General features: G+C 48.2%; 1 long non-coding RNA gene and 1 pseudogene across 1 annotated transcript; one reads left to right on the top strand and one right to left on the bottom strand.

Moving 5' to 3' along the window:
* Positions 1-5,317: 5,317 nt before the first annotated feature.
* LOC120675679 lies at positions 5,318-6,266 on the top strand. The gene is made up of 2 exons (XR_005675443.1): positions 5,318-5,473; positions 5,783-6,266. It is a non-coding gene; the product is annotated as an uncharacterized LOC120675679 (long non-coding RNA).
* Positions 6,267-9,672: 3,406 nt separating this feature from the next.
* Positions 9,673-14,056, bottom strand: LOC120674511 (annotated as a pseudogene).
* Between the last annotated feature and the right edge of the window lie 2,829 nt (positions 14,057-16,885).

Raw genomic sequence — 16,885 nt, 5'->3', positions numbered from 1 at the left:
TGCTTCTGTTTGGTGAATAGGTTAGATGAGGTAACTACTTTGTGTGTTCATTCAGATATTTAAATTTGCCAGTGCGAAAATTCCCCTTTCCCGTTTAAGAATTTACCCGGTTTGGTGTGAGGGAGCCGAAAGGATTTCAGAATGCATTTGATTTGGAGCAGAACACGAAATTCAGGACGCCATTCAACTATCTAGCTCTGAAAGGAAGACTGCATTCCCATCTGTTATCTATAACATCTGAACTCTGAAGTGCTTCCAGTCCGGACATTGAGAACTGAGAAGTGAGCGGAGGAACACGCAGAAGCAACATCCACGGCGCAGGAAACAGTTTAACAACCAGAACAGAAGTGATCTACTGAGAAGACTCGCTGCATTATTTATGTGACAGGATGATTACAAAAAGACTGCACACAAGCCAACTGACAAGAGCCTCTGCTAACAAAAGAGTTGGGCTCTGGACCTTAGTTCTTCCACGCAGCTCTGAATTGATCAGAATCTGCACTCTCTCTTCCTCTCTCACCTCCAGATGGCTTTCAGTTTCAGCAGATTAACGCACTGACCAAAAAGAAGGTACCAAAACACTAGCTAGTAAAAAAAAGGAAAACAAGCCAAGGCACTTCGGAGGAGGGGGGAGGGATTGGTGGACTGCCATGCTTGCTTAACACACTCGCTGATCCGCCGCGCTAGTACCTTCCGTGATCGGTGGTAGCGGAAGCTGTGTAGTGGCGGCAATCCATGGCGGCGTCCTTGCGGACGGGTTCACGCTCGTAGTGGTAATTGTAGTGGTGCTGTTGCTGCGCGGCGTGGGCTACCTCCTCGGCGACCTTGCCGTTCCACGCGGGCTGCCGCACAGTCTCGGCGGCCCCGGTGTACACGGCCGCCTTCTCCGGCGCGTACTTGGCGGCGGGCGCGGCGGGGCCGCGCCTCACGTCGTTGGACGCCTTGCGGCCCGCCTCGTCCGCGCCGGCGCCCGCCGCCGTGTGGGGGGCGCCGGCGCCGTAGTGGCCGTGGCCGTAGCCGTTGCCGTTGCCGTTGCCGTAGCGCGCGCCCTGCGGCTGTCCGTAGCCGTTCGGCTGCGCGGCGACCTGCGGCGGCCGGCCGTCGTGGGGCGGCTTGGTCGGGACGCCGCCGGCCGGTGGCGGGGCGTAGGAGTCGTCGTTGTGCTTGTGCAGGCCGAAGCAGGCGAACCAGAGGCACATTCTTGTCCGGGGGATTGGGGGCGGCGCCGGCGATCAGCTGGTTTGCTCCCCTTGGCCTCTTCCCGCCCGCCTCTCTTCTTGCTGCTTGCTCGCACTGGATTGCTGGTGGTCGAGTAGGAGCGGGAGAGAGGGGCGAGAGGTGTTTGCTCGGCAGAGCTGCTTGGTTTGCTGACAACACTTGGTGGCCTGGTACGACACTGGTGTGGCGCGCCGGGGCAATATATATACCGGCGCGCGAGCGCGCAGCTAAAGCTTGTACGTGACGGCACGAGGCCAGGCGCCCAGGCAAGCCGAAGCCGCCGTGTGTACGGGGGCCAGCAGGCAGCTCCGCTTGAGGTCTTGGGGTCAGGTCTGTTCTGCTCCTTGAGGTGCCACCCCCCTTCACATCGCACCAGCGAGCGACCAGTGCTCGCGATGGGTGCGCGGGTTCGGTCGCGGCAGCCAGCCGGCCAGCGGCGTGAGGTTCCCCAGCGGGGCGGTGGGGCGCCGCCCGCTCCCCGTCACGTCCGCGTCTGCTCCGATCCTGTCGCACTCCCCGCCCCGCAAATGGCTCGCTGCGGTTCCGGATGGGACGGCGGCAGCAGCGGGGCCCTGCTGCTTGCTCGGTCGCCACCAGTTCAGGGATCCGGCAGGCACTGTTCCTGCCACGAACGAAGCTCATCCTCGTGTATCACGGGCACGGCAGAATATGTTCCCTTCGACAGGGGTCATAACAAGAGTACAAGACCGCAATTGTCAAATGCCTAGACTTGGACCCGCTTGACCGTGGTGGACAGAGCTAACTAATTAAGTTCATTGTAGCAACTACTCACTCATACAGTCATACTAGTATACTACAGCAAAGTTGACTTAAGTTGCCGCCGATTTCTGAAAACGCGCCAAATCTTTGTGCTGGGTTCCAGCTACAACCTGGGCTCTCAAAACCTGCTCCGAGAAATGACGTCAGCGGCCTCCGAAAATAATAGCACTAATGACGCCGAAATCGTCTTCCCGTAAAGGAAAAACAAATAAATAGCATTATTTGGCACGAGGGCCTATTCTCAGTGTCAAAAAGAAACACAAATAAAAAACAAATGGATAACCACCAGGAGCATGGCGTGGCATCTGTTGCTGCCCGCCGCCTTTATTCCTGAACAAGCCAGCAGGAATAACTAACTACCTGCTCCTCACTGCGCGTAGAACCGAAATGATTGATCCGTGTGGCAAGGCGCACAGCACACGGACCGTGGGCTTCAGCAAGAAGCGGAGGACGTGGAAGAAGGCTTCGATGATCGGACGTGTCGCAGCTTGCCGACGTGGACGGGTTCCCGGCCGGAGCCCGGATCCTGGAGGTGATTGTCCACCGAAAGGTTTCATTATTGCAGATGCTCGTCATTAGCCTTCGTAGCTACCAAGATCTCGCAAGAATTGTTAAGGTAGATTGAGAGGCAGATTTAGTGCGAGACGCGTTGGTGGAACTCAACCTAATTTACACTGCGTATTAGCGTGTAGATTGCGCATGATTAAAAATACAAAAAGGTGGTAATATTCCCCAGAAGTGAGTGCCTGCTACTTCTTCTTCTTCTTATACACATAGTTTTTGTCCATTCTGAGTTAGTAGCCAGGAAAGGAAAATATTTGTTGGGACAGCATCTTAGTTCAACAAGATCTCTCATGAAAATATCACCAACGAACCACTAGAATATTTTTTTGGATAGAAAATCTTTCTTGCATATTGAATTGGAGCGGGATTGGATGTGGAGCTTTGCGTAGAGATGAACAAAGTTCCTGGGGCCGGGGTTAAGAAAAAGCTGTGATATTCATGCTGATTCGAGGAAAAGATATATACATTGTTTCCCTAATTAATTAATTAATTAATGATTTAGATGTTTTTCAAAAAGAAAAATTAACTATATATAGTCACTAAGGTGCTATCTAAAAGGAGGTACTTACATACCCGTGAAGCTATTACCCTTAAGCTTTAAATTTTAGTAAGCGAGGCTCGTGCCAGTTCGGCCAGCCGACATGGGACCGAGCCCATGCCATCATATATTCATCTATAAAATAAGAGAATCTGACAAGCTCAGGAATACATCCTAAGAAAACAAGTTAGAAACTCAGTGTCGTTAACTCATTCCCACAAAGTTGAAACCATGTCCAAGTGGAAGTATCCCCAAGGGTGCAATTGGTTGGGTGCATATGCCCCCACCAGGCTCCCAAGATGCAAGATTCTATTGTTTATGTCACGACCCAAAATATATAAACATGCTTAACAAATAATCAAGAGCATCATGAGTGCATAATATAGCATCATGTGCACATGTGTACTTGATTGAATTAAAATTTTATGCTTGTTTGAATGAGTGCTTGTGAAGGAAGTTTGAATTAAAATTTTATGCTTGTTTGAATATGTGTACCACTTACCCTAAATAATGGTATGAATGAGCCAATTATCTTCTTTGACTTGTCTTTGATGCGCGGTCCTAGATACATGGCCAAGGGGCTATGTAGAGAGGCTTAGGGGTGTCTCCGGTGGATCTAGGTGACTCTCTGTGTAAGCTAGGCGTGATGTTCAACGACTGAGGCTAGTTGGGAATGGTTGACATGAGGCCAGTCTCAATGGGAATGTCATAGTAGTGTCATGAGCATTAAATTTGCTGACATGACAAACTTTTTATGAAGAGAGAGAATTGAGAGTATCATGAAATATGAGAGGAGTGTCATCACCATGACACTCCCCTAGCTCGATTACCTAGTTTATAGTCTTGGTAACTATGTCGATGACACTTGCACTGATACTGGCCTGAGTATCTCCTTTGTCCAACGTGATCGGTTGGGTGAGCTGCATGGTCCTTGTGTTGTGTGGGTAAAGTAGTACACCCTTGCAAAGTTTAAATCAATTCGAATTGCCGCACTCTCGGATATGAGCTCGCTCTTTGTTCGCCGAATTCTTCGTAGAAAGTCTCGTTAATGTTGGAAATGGTTTATGTCACCTTAATGTTAAATTATTTTATTTTCGTCATAATCAACTAAAACTTGTGGTGGGTTGGGCAAGATTAATTAATTTTGCTAGAGAGCTAGATGTTAGTTAGAGAGGTCATGCTTATGCAATAACAACTTAACCTTAAAGCCTCATTTGAGCCCTCTTACATACTCCTTGTTTATATAATTGCGTAAGTCTTGCGAGTACTTTTTGTACTCATCTTGCTTTTATTTTAAAACTAAGTTGCAGGTGAGCCGGAAGTTGTGTTTGGCCACTTCTATCCCGCCGATCCCGATGCGGAGGAGTAGGTCCTTGTGGTTGTGATGGCACCCTTGAGCAAGACGCTATTGCTTGCATTTTATTAATTTATCCGCCGCGTACTCGTTTTTTTTGGAGAGCATGATGAAACACTAAACTTTAATTCCATGTCTCATTTGTGTCATTCGTGAGCCCAAGGCTTGTAATGGAAGCTTGAACCTCTTTACATTTTCAGATTTGGACCCTCCTATGTTAAATTTGTAATAATTAATTATTGAACTTGTAAATGCTTAAAATTGCTCTTTGTGGTTCATTGGTGATGTATCCTTTGTAAACGATATGTGTGCATGATCTTGGGAATACGGTGGAGCACATACCGGGACTACCGGATTTGATATTATTTTGGGCGAATGACGTGTCGGTTGTTCGTGTCTTTAGATGTGGATTAACACATGATATGCTCTCGGACGAGCGCGTGTTAACTTTTATCTTAATGATAATGACCGGCGGTTTGCCTAAAACAATTTTAAATTGGGCGGTTCTTATAATTTAGCAGTTTGTATCACTTCTCGAGCCTGGCCAACCGTGCCCGAAATCACTGGGGGTCTGGGCACACTCACGGAGTCGGCGATGGCTTTAGCCGTGTTGGTCCGATCTACATCGCAGCACGATTCAAGATCGTCATTCCCAAAAACTCGAGACGTCATTCCCAAGATTGTGGCCGAGGTAATCATAGCACGAGAGCTCTCTTCCTTGTTGTTTTAGAGCATCTCTAAGAGTTTGCCATCTTTACTCGGCATCCATTTTTTTTTGGCAAATCAAGAAAAAGAAACCTCCAACAGTTTGGCATCCACCTTGGCAACTTTAAGAACTTAATCTCACCCGCTCCACGCGCAAATATACGCGCTCTCCGCGACTTGGCATCGGCGTCTCCGCGAGGACTCTCAGCACGCGCGAAGCCCGTCACCCTCCTTCTCCCGCGTGCGCGAAGGCGGTCGATCTCCTTCTCCCGCGCGTGCGCCCGTCGGTCTCCTTCTTCTCTGCTAGGGTTGAGGTATGTCTCCTGCTCCTCCTTCCGCCCCCCCCCCCCCATCCGCCGCTGCCCATGCTCCATCCTGCGCGGATCCTCGCCGGTCTTCCTCACACGTCAGATTAACCCTGCTCGGACACGCCCCCTACTTCCCCTCAATCCGGGTAGGACTGACGATCCTTGTAGCAACCAGAACCAGCACCCGCAATCCATCCACCCTACTTCAGGTTTGATTCAGGGATCAGGGATTCAGGTTATTTGGGTGAGATTCAGGGATCAGGGATTTTGTTTCTCTGCCCAACCTGCAGCAATTTTGTTGTGTCCAACCTGCAGCAATTGATGGGAAGCCAGACCTGCAGCAATTTTGTTTCTCTGCCCATGTTGATGGCCGGCTGGAGGCCGGAGTTCACGATGATTTTCTGACCAGAACAAGATCAATCGGCATTGGAGTAGATGCTGACCTGATGGGAGGAGCAGATGGCCGGCCGGAGTAGATGATGGCCACCGGCGTTGGAGTCCGCAGCGGCTGATCAGGCGACGGGGCGACGGCGCGGCGCACGATGGGAGACGCGACGGGAGGAACGGCGACGGGATGTGAAGTGGCAGTAGTTGATTCGGGCCCAGTAGCTGAGCATATGTGGGCCTGTTTTTTAATTTTACTAAGTCAAAATGGCAAACTCTTGAAGATAGTCTTCTTTTTAACTTGGCATATATTTTAGCAAGTTGCCAAATCACAAGTTTTGCCAAATTAATTTTGGTAAACTCTTGAAGATGCTCTAAGCCTTTGTTTAGTTCCATCCAAAATTTCAAAACTTTACAAGATTTTCCATCACATCGAATTTTTAAACGCATGCATGAAGTATTAAATATAGCTAAACAAAATAATTAATTACACAGTTTGTTTGTAATTTGCGAGACGAATCTTTTGAGTCTAGTTAACCCATGATCGGATAATAATATCAAATACAAACGAAAGTGCTACAGTATCAAAATTTCAAAAGTTTTTCAACTAAACAAGAGCTAAATATTATAATAAGCTAAATATTATAATAAGCTAGAAGTGGACTAGTTCCTATGTGTGGAGCAGAGAGAAAATAGAAAAGAGAGTGGAGCGGGCGGTTCAAAAAGCGCTAGCAAAAAGCGGGCTAGTTCATTTACCGCAGGAACGTTTGGCTTCCATTGGTTAGTTTTGTTCTGATTACACCGAGAGTAATAAAGACAGCTGATCCCACCACCTCTACCTCACCCGTTTGAGCTGACATGGCTTTGCAGCCTTGCTCTAACCATGCCGCCTCAACCACAGGATATGACTGTCTTTTCGGCGGATTGGCATTATCGCTCGTGATAGTGACAATACTCACATTTGTCATGTGAAGTCATAGGTCCTCTTCTCCCATGTGACCTCACTCTCGCGATCAAAGTAGAAACAACTTGATCAAAGTAGTGGAAGTCCCTTGGTGGAACTTTATAATTTAAACTGCGAGGAGATTGCGTGGGTTAACAGAATGGTGAAAAAAGATTGTAATAATATTTTAGATCTCCTCTCCTTTTAAATTAACCACGATACAAAACTATCACGATAGCATATTAGATTAATCAAGATCCTCATAGAAAGATCACCAACTTACCTTTGGGGCCATTTGGGTCGATAAAAAGTTGGTTTTCTTTGCATATTCAATGCGAATTGGTCGGACAGAGCTTGGCATAGGATTTCTTTGATTATCCATCGATACTGCATTCTTTATAGTCCCTTTTCACAATTCTTAATAGTATGTCGTAAACGGCATGTTGTCTCCAAAGGAATCTTTTCCAATGCTTCAATATAAAAAATGCTAAAAGCGTGGTGGTTTTCTGTTACATGGGTTACACGAGAATGAGTGCTAACTATGACCCAACTCTTTGCTCCACTCCCATCCCATCCGGTGGTGCTGGCCTTGAGCACGCCTAGCTCATTGGCTTTACGGACGTCTCCAGGGGCGGATCCAGCATAAAACTATGATATTCTGTTTCATAATTCTGAAATAGAATTATTTTTTTAGTATTACTCCTCATTAGGATGTACTAGACTATCAACCCGTGCTCCCGCACGGACTAATTAAAATTAATATAAGAATGATCCCGCACGGGCTGATAGTCTAGTATATGTAATCACTGTTCATTTAATATCAATCAAGAGAATCAGTTCATCCAATACATTTTACTTTTCACAGTTCCCCGCGGTCGCATCCGCAGGGCGCTTCAACGCCACGCCAGCGCCTGCTCCCGTGCGCCGGCAGTGTAGCCCGAGCTGGACACCTGGTGTCTGGTGGGTCGTCAAGCTCAAGCGCGTCCCGAGCATCGGAGTCGCTGTGATGGCGTGACGGGTTCGCGGCCTCCCACGGCAGCCGGCCGGGCCGGCCGGTGTCGTCGCCGTCGCGTGATGCCATGAAGCCATGCAGGCATGGGGAGGAGATTCGGTCGGTGGCGCGGTCGATACTGGGCTGTGCGAGGCCGGTGGTTCGGCGGTGCTGGCCGCTGTCACGTCCGCATCTCCACCCTCAGGTGGTATTCCTGTGTTTAGTTGTGAAAAGAATGCGAAAAGTGTTTTGCGAAAAGCGCTGTAGCACTTTTCGTTTGTATGTGATAAATATTGTCCTACCATAGGCTAACTAGGCTCAAAAGATTCGTCTCGCAACGTACATCAAAACTATGCAATTATTTTTTTTATTTACCTACATTTAGTACCTCATGCATTGGTCATTTGCTATATTTAATGTTTCGATGTGATTTCGATGAGATGGAAAATTTGGAAAATTTGGAGGAGTTGAGGGAAGTATAGATGGAGGTAGGTTGCTTGCTGCGGTTCACATGGCAGCGCCCAGGCTATCGTGCTGGTTATCCCGAGAGCCATCAACTATTCTTCGACTGCTTAATCCATCACACTAGGATTCACCGCTAAAGATGCTAACAAGTAACAACCAGGAGGATCCTTTCAGCCACAAGTTCATCTCCGCTCGTATCTCACGGAGGGAGGGAATATGTTCTTAGCAGCTCATACTTTTTTCAACCAGAGTCATGAGTCATCATAAGCTCGCTCGACCGAAGTCGTCAAACGCCTAGGCTGACAGTTTGACCGCCCACAGATCTCAGCTATCAAGGATGTCTAGAGTAGCATAAATTTCGAGTTCTTAGCAAGTGGAATCTAAAAAAATGAATAACGATCATAGTATATGTTTGGGGAATAGGTTGGTTGAGGTAACTACTTTGTGTTCATTCAGATATTTGAATTTTGTCTGTGCCAAAATTCCCCTTTTCCCTTTCAGAACTTACCCAGTTTGGTGTGATTGAGCCGAAAGAATTTCAGAATGCATTTGATTTGGAGCAGAACACGAAATGTTGTCTGCAGTGCATTTAGACCAGATTTCAGAATTCAGGACGCCATTCAAGTATCTAGCTCTGAAACTTGCCCTGAGGCCTGAGGAAGACTGCATCCCCGTCTTCTATAAGATCTGAAGTGCTCCCAATCCGGTCATCGTCTCATCGAGAACTGAGAAGTGAGTGGAGGAACACGCAGATGCAAAATCCATGGCGCAGGAAACAACAACTGAGAAGACTGCTGCATTATATATATGACAGGATAAGTACAGAAAGACTACACAAGCCAACTGACACGGGCCGTGTTAAAAAAACATCACATGACACATTTGGACGTATGCATGAAGTACTAAATGAAGTCTATTTATAATTTTTTTACACGAATCTAATGAGTCTACTTAATTCATGATTGACAACAGTAATGCTACGGTAATCATTTATTAATTATGAATTAATTATGGATTAGATAGACTCATTAGATTCGTCTCGCGATTTACAAGCTATCTTTGCAAAAAAAAGTTTTATAAATAAATTTGATTTAGTAGTCCGAAATAGCAAGATTCTATTTCAAATTTTTTTGGCCAAATGAACTAAACAGGCCAAGAGCCTCTCCTAACGACAGTTAGAGTTGAGCTCTGGACCTTAGTAAAAAGAAAGTGACGAACTGACGACACACTAGTAAAAACAAGGGAAACAAACGAAGGCACTGCGGAGGGGATTGGTCATTGGTGGAGTACCCGCCCCACCCCGCTTCTACCCGCACCAGTTTAATTAGTTTTTGTCAACCCGCCCCACCCAAATGTTTAATTAATCAACCCACCTCAACCCACCCCACCAATGGTGGGTTATGCATGAGTTGCTGCCCACGATAGAAAGCCAAAGAGTTTATTGCAGTAGTGTTACAGAAAGAAGAAAAAAAATTTACATGCGCACGATAGGAAGGCACGGTCTCTCAACCATGCATGGTCCCTTCCAGGTCTGTTTCCTTGGAAGATAAAATAAAGACGCATATATCATACACCAGTCAAGAACAGAAGCATAAATTTTACATAATAGTCATCAGCATAGCGCCGCCAAATACTCTCTGTCTTTACTCGCCAGTTTGTTGTACCTTGGATCAGATCTTAGAAGACATTTTGCTTCACTCCAAGAGTTGATTGCAGTCTTCCCCTCGTCTGTTGGCCGTGCTGCTACCTCTGGAGTGATAACCTCAGATAGAAGTGCCCGGAAATCACGTACACACCGCTGGGAGAAATTATAGCAGAATTGGGTCAAGATGACACAATAACAAGCATCCAAGCAAAATTACAGAATGCAATACAATGATTGTCCTACTGCATCTGGTGATGACGAGTTATCTAAGTAACACACTACTCAAGCATCAAAGGCTACAACCTCAAACAAAAGTATGCAATATGCCTACAGCTCGTTATTAGACTGGTCACTTACAATCCAAAGGTTTCTGTAAATTTGCTAGTTTGATGAAAATTTAGGCGATTCTTTCAGCTGATGCATTGACAAAAGTAGCAGATAGTTTCTGAAAATGGCCCAGACACAGGTTGTGTGCCTAGTGCTCAGGTAGTGGATATGCCCACAACAACACACCTAAGGCTTTAACAGCTAGAATGTGTGCACAACAAAAATAATATGGTGGGCAAAATAATTGATTAGGACAGAATGGAGACCAGAAACATGGTTGTCAAAATTTCGATTCTGTCAGGTTATTTCATGACCATATGATCAATTGAAAGAGCTTGATTTTATGATTCTAATCGCTTTCCTATGTAAAGACATCCGATCCGATTTAGAATCTCTGATTCTGACAACATTGACTATAAATCGAGACTTCGGTGAACAAACAACCATTATAACAGAGTAATTTCAAATTCTTAATTCAGTAGCTACATGAATTTACAACATTTGGATTTACCTCATATAGGTCCTTGACATGGTCACGAAATAACTTTTCTGCATCGCCTTGGCCTAAGTCTGGATTTAGAGCTCGACCTTGCGGATCCTTTTCAAGCTTCGGTTTGGATTCTGTCCATGATACCTATACACAAAAGTAAAATTGTTGAATCGAGCAAAGCATAGTTACCAACTCATCAATATGAAGTAAACTAGGTACAACAAAACGATGTCAGTTAAAGACCAACAGGAAGCTTATACTAAGTTAAAAGAATAAATGCAAAACAATATGACCAGAGAAGTAATGACACATCCTAGCTACACAATCATACATACTTTTCAAACACGTGATGCTTTCAGCGGAAATCCAGCATTTAGATTTCCAAAAATAAACACAACACCAGATGACAGCAAGTGGCTGTTCACATGATTGTTCTTTTCAATCAGAACCGGGGATTCATGGTGTATTGGTGTACCAAGGAAACGGTAATGATTTGTGGGTGGCAGCTAATATCTCTCTACATACATCTCCCGTAGATTTTCTTTCTTTCCAAGACCATCAGCATCAGGCTAATCATTACCGTAGAAAGCTTCTCCGGTGACTCGCTGCCCCAGACTTGGGGTCAAGTCTGCTCCTTCCTGGAGGTGCCACCCCCGTTCACAACACACCAGCAGCGATCTCTACGCGGTAGTGAGCAGAGAAACGTCACTATCGCGAGGATTACAATCCACACACATGCTACGATATTAAATATAAAAAGAAGATCATCAGAGTCTTGCGCCATGCGGTATCTCCTGCGGGTGACCCTAATCCACAGGCAAGGCTGGGTGCAGGACGGTACCCTACTCAACGTCCTCTGGAACGAAGTCTGGGTCTTCTTCTGAAAAAAAAATTAAGAATGTGGTGAGTACAAACGTACTCAGCAAGTCCAACCACACCCACGGAGGGGTATAAACAGAATATAATTCACAAGGTAATTCAAGGATCAGGCTAGGGTTTGTTTTGCGGAAAGCAATATTTAATGCAGGGGTTTATTTGAAAGAAAGCATTTTCCAAAACCAGTTTTCTTGTACCGAGTAACATGAGGGGTTGATCCACACATGATCCAAGTTTTAAGACTGCTACCGGACTCCTCATCCGCCGTAGCACACGGCACAACTGCCGGACACATCTCCAAAACAACTCACGTCAACCCATCCATTCCCAGATGAAACACTAGTTGTGAGACCACACCGTAACTCGCCCAGTACCGTGGGCACGGACTATTCGAATAGGTTTCAACTCTGCAGAGGTGTGCAACTTTACCCACAAGTGGGGTACCACAATACGATCACCTTAGTGTCGGTGTAGATCCCAACAAAGCATTTACCTACCTTAGCTAGACCTGACTAGCCACCACGGGATCCACCAAGGGACCATTGACCTATCTCTGAGGTTTAACCGGGGCCTAAGTCATACAGAACATATCCCTTCTCCTTTGTCACTCGTTGCTCTCAGCTCTTCTGATGGCTATCAGACTAACTAGTGGGGTTTATGCTAGGCCGTTGCCCATACACGGTCGAGTGGTTTGCACGAAAGTGGAGTTAGGTGAGATGTAACACCAACTCGGTCCTTAGGGGTGACAAGATGGATATCTCCCTTCCTTGCTTTGCCACACAGGCACAAGCACACCGAACGGCAAATCACACAGAAATGCCATCCATCCCGTCTAGACTTATCTTTCGAAAATTCCACTTTTATCCCTTCCCACACACACACCTTTTCTTTATAAAACAAGTTGTATTGTGTATAAGGTCCTAAGCGTTCTAGCAGCGATTAACGTCCAAACAGAATCAGACATTAATCTAGGTGGTCAAGGAATGGTTCTAACAAATCAAGGGGTGGCTATCCAACCGTGTTTTCAGCAAGCAAAACACATGCAATTTTATAAAATAGGTCAATAGATTGTGTTTATAAAAACTAGGACAAAAGCATGCATCAAAGGATGGGATTGAACTTGCCGTCTTCGAAGCCTTCGGGGAGGTCCTGGTCGAAGCACTGTCCTTCGGGCTCGGGTCGCGAAAATGGTCCTCGTTCGCGGGCTCGCAGTACCGCTCGTCAACGGGCTCTCCTTCGTTCACACCGTGGTCTACGACACGTACAAACAAACACACAATCAAGAAAAAGGAATAAAAGTTTTATCGTTGAGCTCGAATCGGAAATAATCAAGATATGGAGATAGAAGTGATATTTTCGGGTGGTTTCGCAATGGCACGGCTCAAACTTTATTAGCAATGGTGTGGTAAAGTTTTGGGTCGATCGGAGATGGTTTGACACATGAAATGATAAGTCAACGGGGTGTTAGGGTTTAAACAAGGGTCCAGGGACCTGTTTGTAAATATATTTGAGAAGACAGGGGCTTGGTTTGTATTTTAGAACCTATTTGGGTTATTCTAAAAGGTTATGGACTAAATTAGAATTACGTTTATATGGAAAAAGGGTTTACTTGGAAAAAGAAGCTTAGGCAAGGTTTCTTTTGCAAAAGGGCTAAAGGTGGGGGGTTTCTTTAAGGAATAAGAGGGAGGGGAGGGGCTTTTGGGCAAAAAGCCCTCTCTTCTTCCTCCTCCCTCCCAGTCGGAACAGAGGAAGGGGATTGGGGGCGTCGGCGGCGCCAATCCCGGTGGCCAGGGGCTCGGGGGTGGCTCCGGAGTGAAGGAGAAGGGAGAGGGGGTCCCGCGAGGTCGATTCCCGGCCGTAGCTCGGGCGGAGGCAGCCCGGGCCGGCCTGGCCGCGACGGGGAGTGGCAGCGGGCGGCGGCGGCTTTGGGCCGGCGCCTCGGAGTCACGGCGGCGGGCAAGGGAAGGGGAAAAGGAAGAGAGAGCCTCGGGGGTACCGATGCCCACCTTGGCTTGGGTTGTGGCGCTGCGGGGAGGGGAGCTCCACGGTGGCCGGTGCTCGGGGCGGCGGCGATGGTGGGTGGTGGTGCTGGGAGGTCGGGAAGGCGGTCGTGGAGCGGAGGGGTGGCGTTGGGGGTCTTTTATAGGTGCACTAGGTCGGTGGAGCGGCGCGGGGTGGGTGGTGGCCGGTGGGGCGGCCGGCGAGCGGTGTGGGGCGGAGTAATGGCGTTCCGGCCGCTTGCTCGTGTCGGGACGCGGCAGCGCGGCCGGCGAGGGCGGGGCAGAGGTGATGCGACTCCTTGGGCAGGTTTGGCGAGCGGGCCAGCGGCGTTGTGCAGGCTCTGGGACGGCCGGCAGCGAAGCGGGTCACCGCACATGGGAATAGTGGGCGAGGCGGAGCGCCAGCGACGGGCGGCGCGGCGGATGGCCCGGCCGCGTGGAGCACGCGGGGGTACGGTATGCGCGCATGTGCGGAACAGGCTATGGGCGTGCGTGCAGCGAGCGGGTGCGGCGTGCGCGCGTGCGTACGCTCGCGTGGGGAGTAGGCGGGGTGCCCAGCCAGGAGGCAAGGCGTGCGGCGGGGTCGGGCGGTGCGCGGCCGAGAGGTGTCGCGGCGCGGTCAGGCCGAGCGCCGTGTGTGCGTGCGCGTGGGCAGGCCGAGCGGGGCGCGCGTGCAGGGGTGGAGAGCGCGGCCGGGTGGAGCAGGGCACCGTGGGCGGCCGGGGCGAGGGCGAGTGCGCGCGCGGGAGGCGAGGGGGGGGGGGTCGGGCCGGTGCGTGCACGGCAGAGGGAAGAAGGAAGAGAGAGAAGGAAGGAGAGAGGAAAAGAAAAGAAAAGAAAATGGAAAATGGAGAAAAAGAAAAGGAAAGAGGAAAAGGGAAGAGTGAGAGAAAAAGAGAGAAAGAAAAATAGAAAAGGGAGAAAGGGAAGTAAAATGGGGAAAAAGAAAAAGGGAAGAGGGTGAGGAGGAGTGAGTGCGCGTGAGGCCGGCGAAAAGAGAAGATAGAAACGACAAATGGAATCGGGTGTCGGTACGGCGGAAACCTCTGGGGAAATTAGGGTTTAGAATTAATTGAGCTCAACGATGAAAAAGAGTTTTAAAAAATTTTACCGTGTGATTTATTTGGTGAATTTTTCGGGTCGTTACAAACCTACCCCACTTAAAATGAATCTCGTCCTCGAGATTCGGCTGGCTCCTAAACAGATGGGAAAATTCCCTCTTCATGGCATCCTCACGTTCCCATGTAGCTTCTTTAATTCTGTCAATTCAGAGGCTGCCATCTTATAGGGTTTCTTGGCTATAGGGGATGTTCCAGGGGCGATGTCGATGACAAACTCTACATCCCTATCCAGTGGCATACCGGGAAGTTCTCCAGGAAAGACATCTGGGTATTCATTCACTACCGGGACTTCTTCCAAGGACTTGGCTTCCATGCTAAACGCCATCGGGTTCGATCCACTCTCCCGGGTATGACAGGTCACTCGGACTCCTTCTGGGTTCGTGAGGTGTACCACCTTGTCAGTACATCCTATGAGGCCATTGTGTCGGCTTAACCAGTCCATTCCAAGGATCACGTCTATTCCCTTAGACTTTAGTACTACTAAGTCTGCTAAAAATTCTACCCCACTTAAATTGATCCTTATTCGTAGACAACCTAGTTGACACTTGATGTCACCTCCAGGCGTCCATGTTATTAGGGGTGTTTTTAGTAGTACTGTAGGTATGTTGTGCTCTTCCACAAAACTCGAGGATACGAATGAGTGTGATGCTCCTGAATCAAATAACACTATTGCAAGAGCTGAGCTGACTAGGTACTCACCGAGCACTACGCCCTGAGCTCCTCGAGCCTCTTGTGCGTTGATGTGGTTGACGCGGGCTCGTCCAAATGACTGCTGGGACTGCCTCATCTGCTGACTGTTGTTGTTGGTGTTGTTGTTGTTGTTGTTGTTGCGGACGGGCACTCAGTTGGCACTTGACAGAACTGGTGTTGGTCCATTCACAGGGTTGGAGAAGGTTGAGGCTGCCGGCTTGTTGTTGGCATACGGGCAGTTAGCAATGAAATGCCCTGTCTCTCGGCAGTTGAAACATGCCTTAACATTGCTATTGTTGGTGACTTGGCTTGCATTGCTCTGCGGGGCCTTCATGGAGTTCTGGCTCCTGAACTGCGTGTTAGAGGCTTGTGGGGCTGTCACCTGAGACTGAGTCCTATACTGCATTGGAGCCTAAGATCCTGGTGCAGTGTAGCTGAAGCTTCTTGGTTTCTGAAAGCGGTTCTGTTGGCGGGCCTTGCTTTCCATAAACTTGCGCTTGTTGTCCTTTCTTTCTTCAACTTTGGCCCTTTCAGTAAGAATGGCCTTATTCATCAAGGTGTTGAAATCCAGGTAGATCTGAGGGGTAAGTAGGGTCCGGAGTTCTGGGTTCAACCCCTTCTTGAACATGTCCTGCTTCTTTTCATCATCATCCACTTCCTCTGGTGCATATCGGGACAGTTCCATGAACCGATGGGTGTACTCTTCCACCGACATGCTTCCTTGCTGCAGGGCGCGGAACTCATCCGCCTTGTGCTTCATGGTGGCCGAGGGGATATGGTAGCGGCGGAACTCCTTCACAAACTCTTTCCATGTGATGGTGGTGGCATCTTCGGCAGCGGCACAATAATTCTCCCACCAGGCTAAGGCAGTCCCGGTGAGTTGGTGTGCTGCCAGAAGAACTTTATCTCGATCATGGCACTCGAACGGCTCAAGCTTCCTTTGGATCACACGCAGCCATTCATCTGCATCCAAGGGGTTGCTAGATCCAGCAAAGGTGAGCGGCCTGGCCCTCAGAAAAGCCGTCAACTTGTCGTTCATTGTTTGCCCTCGTGGCTGCTTGTTGACAAGGGCATTGGCCAGTGTCTCTAGGATGAGGGTCTGATTGTGGATTATCTGTGCCAGGTCTCCGAGGGGTGGTGGTGGTGGCAGTGGCACTTCTCCCTGATTTTCTCCTCGGTTCTGGCTCACTTCTTGTTCATCCTAGGGAGGGTTCTGTCCATTAGGCTGCATCCCCGTATCAGCGACTGCAGGGTTCCAAATTCGGGAGGCCCTCGTAACGCTTCGGGAAGCCATCTGTAGATTGGGTAGGGTTTTGGTGAGAGTGGGATTTAGATTATGTGATGTTTAAGTTGTTTAAATCGTATTTTTGAAAAGGCAGAGTCTACTTTCTGCCAATAAGCACACAAACATAGCAAACAACAAGCACACACAACTTCATTAAAACAAGGGAGGGTACAACACGAGGTAAGACTAAAACGCGTACTA

Source organism: Panicum virgatum, chromosome 5N (genome assembly GCF_016808335.1).
Source record: "Panicum virgatum strain AP13 chromosome 5N, P.virgatum_v5, whole genome shotgun sequence".
Lineage (NCBI taxonomy): Eukaryota > Viridiplantae > Streptophyta > Magnoliopsida > Poales > Poaceae > Panicum > Panicum virgatum.
This window is presented reverse-complemented; position numbering and strand designations above follow the sequence as displayed.